The sequence below is a fragment of the Apis dorsata genome, unplaced genomic scaffold, assembly GCF_000469605.1.
Source record: "Apis dorsata unplaced genomic scaffold, Apis dorsata 1.3 scaffold_147, whole genome shotgun sequence".
Lineage (NCBI taxonomy): Eukaryota > Metazoa > Arthropoda > Insecta > Hymenoptera > Apidae > Apis > Apis dorsata.
In genome coordinates, this window is record NW_006263438.1 from 18,894 (window position 1) to 26,725 (window position 7,832).

At 31.4% G+C, this 7,832-nt stretch overlaps 1 protein-coding gene and 2 long non-coding RNA genes across 8 annotated transcripts in view; 2 read left to right on the forward strand and 1 right to left on the reverse strand.

The window, feature by feature from the left end:
• Nucleotides 1–7,832, forward strand: part of LOC102677612 — a 55,048-nt gene that overhangs the window by 16,078 nt on the left and 31,138 nt on the right. The gene's annotated exons all lie outside the window — the stretch shown is intronic.
• LOC102677515 lies at nucleotides 898–3,504 on the reverse strand. The gene is made up of 3 exons (XR_004150086.1): nucleotides 2,734–3,504; nucleotides 1,282–1,398; nucleotides 898–1,180 (listed from the first exon to the last, which is right to left on the reverse strand). It is a non-coding gene; the product is annotated as an uncharacterized LOC102677515 (long non-coding RNA).
• Nucleotides 4,417–5,076, forward strand: LOC116185278. Its single transcript, XR_004150087.1, has 2 exons — nucleotides 4,417–4,884; nucleotides 4,990–5,076. It is a non-coding gene; the product is annotated as an uncharacterized LOC116185278 (long non-coding RNA).

The window sequence follows — 7,832 nt, forward strand, 5'->3', positions numbered from 1 at the left end:
ACACTGGAAAATATAGAGTAATAGAATGTGTTAAGTGTATATAATATAGCTTTCCATTTTCTTCATTAAAATACACCATGTATTTATGTTTCAGTCAAAAAGGTATTTGATTTTTATTCAATTTTATTCATGAAGCAATAATCATATTATTGAATCAGTCCTTTGTATCATGAAATTTTACACATTTTTAATATATTCTTTTTTCTGTATAGTTACAATTTAATGAAACATTCATGTTATTAACACATACAGGTACATTTATTCTGAAAAAGGAAAAAGGTCTCTGTAAAGTTTCCAAGGAGATTTACTTACTTAACTTGTTTAAATTTACTCACGATCTGGTGTAACGATTGAATTCCTAAATCCATTAAAACTTGTATCACGTAATTTGCAACGATACCAGAGATCGGTTGCAACATTTTATCTTGAACGATCGGCGTCTCGAGAATAAAGAAAGGTTAAATTTTTCACGATCTTAGCGTTCGATGGTTTATTTTTACCTGCAAGATGACGCAGAAATGGCGACATAAATGCTTCGATAATTTACGAGATTTATGAAGACTGGTATAAAAAAATACCGAATCTTTATTTATTTACGGCCACGAAAACCTGAATTCTAAATTTAAATATTAGCAAACCGAGTGACGTCTTGCAATTTTTTTTTTTTTGGATGACCAGAAAGTTCCTCGAAGATATCTGGAAAGAAGAAAAAAAAATCGATAATAATTTGAACTAAAAATTAAATTAAATCTATTTAATAATTTATACGAAACAATTATTTTGGATATCACCGATATCGAAAATCCAATCTTTCTTCATCGATTTTGTAAATTCTTAGAAAACGAAGAAAAAATGGTTTTCTATTACGAATATGATAAACGAACATCGACCGGTTATGTTATTACCTATTTGAGCGAGAGTACGAGATAACATAAAAGATTCTCGATATCGCTCATTCTTCGAAAGGGATGCCCGATTGCAGAGCAAAAGGAATAAGGCCGAAATCCCGCGGGTGGTTTACCGCGTTCAGGATATCCCAATGCAGTAAAACGATTGCGAGAACGTAAAATATTTATTACGACTGGCCGCAACCGTGGCTCCGTGGTTTTTTTTACAATCCAGCTTGTAATAAAAAAGCCCTCAAGCGAGGAGTGCGGAGGATGGAAGTGTACGAAGCATCCTAGAAAAAGAAAAATCAACAGTTCGGTCGTTTGAACAGCAACAGGTCGAGCAACGATACAAATGACTATGGAAGTCTGTTTGCAGGTCTGTTCGAGCTACCTCGATCAATTTCTATTCTTCCCTTCTTCCTTTTCCACTCTCCCGTCTCACCCTCTCACTGCCTTCTTTCATCGAACCGTTGTACTCTTCCACGACAATTAATTTATCTTCTCGAATCTTTCTTGTGAAAGAGATTCTTGAAATTACGAGCTTTCATCCAATTATTATTATTCACAAGTTATGCGTTATATTTAAAATTTATTTGACTATTGGGTTATTATTAAATTAAATTAGATAAAGTTATTGAAATGTTGCAAAGATGAGAGATTTTCACGATAATAAATTTCTTATTTAAAAATGGAAATTATATAAAGTTATGTCTAAAACAGAATATGATATCTTATATCTTGATGTTAGAAGAACTTATTTTCGTTAGTATCATGTATACATCAAATATGATGCGAATTTAATTAGCTAAGTTTAATTTAATAATTAACTAGTTTAATGCAAATTTCTAACAACCGTGACATCAAAGTAATGGCAAAGCAAAATTGATGAGACTCATGATGACCTCGGAGACATCCCCAGAAACATCTCAAATAGAATTTTGATCACACGAGGGACAGCATCCCCGTGACAACGTTTCCAATAACAACTCTGATTCCCTTAGATGTCTGCTCGACGCCATTTCCGACGTCGTAACAACCACCATAAGCTCTATAGCGGTCAGAATTATGGGATGAACAATCCATAGGTATAACCTCTCTTACTACATCACATCCTTTTGCTGGTCGAAATTCTATTTGTGTAGATGTTTGCCTGCTTTGAAACAGACGAAGTAAAACATGTTTGCAAGAGAATTCTGTCGTTTCAGATGGTAATGATACGATCCAACAACAAAATATATAACAAAGTAAAATTTTGTATGCGTGAATATGACAGAATTACAATAACGAGCATAATTTAATTTAAATTCATGTGAACATTTAACACTTATTTTTTAAAAAATTTATTTTTCTGCAATGAAAACTGTGACGTATTGTGTTTGAATAATACTTTCAATGCAATGTATAATATACAATACAATTGCTCGTTAAATTGATAAATAAAAATATTATTCAATCTACGAGATTAAGTTTTAAAATAGAATAATCGATATGACATACCAATGGGTTACAGATCATATATTTTTGATTTAGACATGGCAGTAAATCATCAGTAATGGCATTAATTTTCCATATTGATAAACATTATGTTTAAGAAAAAAACATGTCTGTTTGAAACAAAGAAAAAAATAAGAAAATAGATATTTTATGTTTTTTTAAGAAAAGGACAAGAGGATCAAAATACTTAACCTAATTTAACACGTTACATGGAAACAGTGTGTTTTTCATCGCATTATAAAGAAATGTCGTGCATTTAAGTGCACTGTATTAACACAATTTTCGAATTAAAAATAATGTATCAAGATAACGAAGACAATAATTGAAAAAAAAAAAAAAATAATGGTACCCGTAAATTTCTCTTTTCATCGATCAATCTTTCAGTAATATCCCAGTGGCAACGAAGTCGCAACGAAATATTATCGAGTTATCGCTCAGTCGATGCAGGAATGGTAGAAACACGCGCGAATAATGCGCTTGCGTCACGCGAATTTCAGACAAAACAACCGGCATAACGAAAAGTTACCGTCGCGACCATACCCGTTCTAAATATAAAATGGGTGTCCGTTGACCGAAAGAAAAATGGTCGACGATACGGTACTACTTCTATCCGTTCGTTCTTCCAAGATTGAATGCCCGTGGTCGACCTATTTGCCGGACAGTCCTCGTGCCACGAAAGAGCGAAATGCAGCGATGCTATTTAATCCGACGGTTTATTTAATCCACCAACATTATCCAGTAGCGTGCAGAAACTTGCTAGGGCGCGCGCGTGCTCGCGTGTGTTCGGTAAATATAGACGTTCCACTTGGCACTAGCGCAGAAAAGATCAAGGTGTCATAGAAACGACGCCGTTATGTCGATCTGTGCATGACTTCATTCTAGTTCCGCCTGGGGAATTTTACATTTATGCAAAGGGATATTTTTGGTGATCATACAATATCGATATGTCAATAGTAATATTAAACATGGCAGGTTTCGATGAATTAATAACTTGTATGATTTAGTTTCAATTAATTTTATAATTTCATTGATATTCAATTCAGAAAAAGAATTAATAAAAAGTGCAAATTTATCATTTATAAAAAGTGAAATCTGAAGAAAATATTAATTGGTATATTTTATTATTATTATATTGGTTCAACATATTCATATTTATTGAAGATATTAATAAAAATAAAAATTTTCTTAAAATCGAATATATCCAGATAGAAAAATAGAAATTTTATAATTTGACAAACATTAATCATCAATATTAGTTTATATTTGAACTCATTTGAACTTAACCATCTTAACTCGTATGATTAATTGAAAATTTTGACATTTTTAAAAATATTCTCATGACATACATTTCTCCAATTTTAAAATTATTCCATTATTGCAAAAAAATAAATTAAATTAAGGAACGAAAGTGTCGACGAAAGTTTCATATAAAATAGCAAGGAGATTAATCAATTCTTTCCCAATTAATATTCAACACCAAATGTAATTGAATGGAAATTAGTGCACGAACATTTCTCTATGCTCTGTATTTATATTTCAGTATTTATATTTATTTATATTTCAGTATATATTTCCAAGAAATTCCGATCCGATTAGAATGAAGAGAAAAATCTGAAAGTATTATTCGATTTTACAGAAGTCTATTAATTACTAAAATAACGTTCGATGAAATTGCTAATTTTTTGATATAATAATAACAGGTTGTTAATAATTGATTAAGTACATTTTGAGATATGAATTATTTATCAAAAATATGACAAATAAATCCGGATAAAGTTGATGTGAATTATAAAATTCATTATAATAAATTTAATTAAAAAAAGAAAATTTGAAATTACGATTTAAGGTTATGATTCGTATACATAAATATATTGCGTATCTATCAAAATCAAATTATTTATAATAATGCGTTTTAATTTTAATTTATATTTGTCGTACAATTTCATAAAAGTTAAAGAAAAAAAAACAAATTTTCTTTCATCCTGCAATGTTTTTTTAATTAAATCAAATATAGAAAATTGATATGAAAAATAACAAATTATAAAATTATAATAATTATATTTCAGTAATTGCACATTGGACATCGAAATTTTATAATTTGGAACAAGTGTCACGATTTATATTTACAAATGCAGAAATAGTAAAGAAAAAACGTCCGCTTCTTGTACACTGTCAAGCTGCAGTTTCAGATAAATCCATGTAAATCGCGAACATCCGCGATGCTATGTCACCATTCTGATATTTCGACCGAATTCCAAAAGCGACAGCTGCGATCGACGTAAATCTTTGGCGCAATCGGCTCTTCCTGTTTGTAATGCACCGAACACATTTTTTCAGATACCTTTGGACTACATCGCGATTTGCGCGTGTAATTTCTAATAAGTATAACATGCTAACTTTTCGTCATCGTGAATCGCCGCTTCCTCGTTTCATTATAAAATGATTCTTATTCTGATCTGATAACATCGAGATGAATATTTGGAATTGATGAAACATACAGGTAAAATTAATGTAATTTATTATATCGAGCAATAAATTATGCTTTAAATATAATAATTCATAGAGTGAAAGAATAATTAATGAGAAAATTATTGCATTGATAAAGGTATGGATAAACAGAATTGAACAACATGAAGCAATTTAGAAGTCATGGCAAAGCAACGATTCGGAAATATGGAATAAATCGAGAGATCCGCATTTCGTTTAATCAATTTCGATATAAAAAAGTAATCCAGACGAAGATTTACATTTTATCCAGGTTTATTTTATTTTTTTTCGCGTCGAACAATTTGTTAGCGATGGCTATGCATTTCGCCGAGATTTTTCACCCGCGTAATTGAAAAAGGTGCGAAATGGAATTAATGCATTGTTGTACACGGGTTTCTGAACACGTTTAATTACTTTAACTCCTTTCCAACTTTGGTTCTAAGTTCTATTTCGTGCTAAAAGCAGCAGTTCCCAAAGTCGTTGTTTTAACGATCTTTGTTTTAAGTGATAAAAATTTTCTCAAACTTGGGTTATTTCAATTTTTCTGTCACGCTATTTACCTCGTATTTTTTTTTTTTCCACAATATAATAAATCATATTTATATATTTCACAGATATTCAAAAAAATGCATATTAAGAAGAGAAACTTAAGTATCAACTTTTTCATCAACTTTCTTAAACGTGCACAGCAATTTTCAAAAAAGAAATATTTTTTTCCAAGGCATCTAAAGAAACTTTCTAAACAAAGACTTCGTTTGAAAGCAGAGCACGCGTTCCAAACCTATCTTGATCAATCGATTCATCAACGTCAACGTTTCACGGACAAAATCGGAACGAAAGGTCGTCAAAGCTGCTACGTGAATGCGAGAAATGCATCGAAGCTTAAAAAAAAAAAAAGAAAAAAAGGAAAGAGAATCGTTTGAGAATGGACAGCGGCAAATTGTAGTCATCTTTAATGCACTGTCACGCATTCCATCGCGTGAAAGAATGTCGAGGAACCGTTCGCGATCAATTTTGCTATTTAATGTATTCCGTTTCGATGCATCTGGCAAGAAGAATTTTCTTTTAAAGGATTCTAAAAGAAAATAAACATCATCGTGCATCGATTATGGATTAAATCGTTTCATTTAAGGTAAAGTCACTTTATTCGTGAGAGATCTTTGAAAGATGTTGATTCTAGATGTCAAAACAAATATAAAAATTGGTTGAAATTTAATTATTGAGTTATATGCAATTTAATTTTGTATCAGATAAAACTATCTATCTTCATCACACAATTTATATATATAATATATAAAATATATTAAATATATTAATATATTATTATATATTAAATATATTAATTTATATATATAATATATAAATATACAATCGACATTTTTGCATATCAATTTTCATATTTGTTTTATCTTGTAAGAATCAACATACTTTAAATTTGAATTGCAAAGATAGATCACTATAAGACGTATTTTAATGAAGGAAGTTCTTAAGTAAATTTATTTAGTGCAAAAAAATTTTCAGAGCAGAAGGAAGTGTAGAAAATTAGAGGCTTATGGAGGTTCGACTGTATTTCTTTTTTTTTTCCTCGTTCACAAAACAAGGGATGAAATTTTCTACTCGAGCGCCGTCTGAAGTGGAGGACGATAGGTTGAAGTGGAGAACAATAGCTTAAAGTGAAGCTTTAATATGATTTCTTAGGGACAACCGAGAAAATTGAGTTTTTTAAGTGTGTATCTTCGGCGTGGTCGATGGAAAGTTGTTGATTCGTCCGCGTCTCCTTTTGTCCTGCTTCAGATTTATCCCGATTTCTTCTGTTTTCTTCCCTAAATAGTATTTTCTTCGAAATACAATTTGTTTTAACGCAATAGTCAGTTGAAAGAAAAAAGCTTTTCGATACACGTTTATATTAAAAATTCATATTGATACCAATGAAAAAAAATATGTGACAAGTAGAAAACAAAATATGAAATAATATTATTTATAAATCTTTTCATTATAAATAAGGATTATTATACAAAATTTTATCACTCAAAAATGAAATATGCCAAATATATGTTTAAAAGCATTTAAATCGAACTCCAGAAGATTATTTGCACTAGAAAAATTTATTGATTATGAAAAGAAATTGATTATAAAAATCTATATAAAGTGAAATCTTTATATTCGTCATCAAAAATATTTTTTTGCATGATTCATCCATTTACTACTTATCCATAAAAATTAAATCTCTATTTAAACTTTCATTATTCCTCTTTTTCTCAATTCTTGTTAAAAAAAAAATTTATTTTATATTCTAATTCGATATTAACGACAAATATAATACTTATTCCATTTATATTTTTATCATATTAGAATAATAATTTCAATAACAACAAAAGAATAATTATTTCCTAAATTACTCGTCTCTCTTAATTTTTCAATAAAAAAAAAAAATCACGCTAATTAAAGAATCTATCATTTCTAGGTTTAAAATTCAATCAATGGCCATCTAACAATGATCGAACCGCTAACATTGAAATGAAACCACAGAGATAGAAACGAAGGAAAATCCATATGATCCTGTCCAACTACAAAGACGGATCATTTTCGCGTCGCAGCAGGCGACTCGTATTTCTTACATAAGCGTACGCGCACCAGGATGGCCTGGTTCCACAGAGGCTGAGGCTAATTGCACGTGATAAATCGTCCCTTCCCGCGTGTCTCCAGCCTCGGTCTGTTCCGTTGAAACGAGGCGGTTCCTGCGGTAATTCCCCTCCCGGCCGGCCACCACCAGTTCCGTTCTATTTCGTTCCACGCCGTTCCCATGTCCGCAAAACATCCGGCTGCTCATTATGGCCCCCGCGTCGCCGCTAACAGCCCGCCACCGTGAGATTCAATTACGCCCTCCAACGCTCGAAACTCCTCTTTACGCGCGTTCCGCATGCCGCGACACGCGCGCTCCGCCTCTCCTTTCCCCTCTCG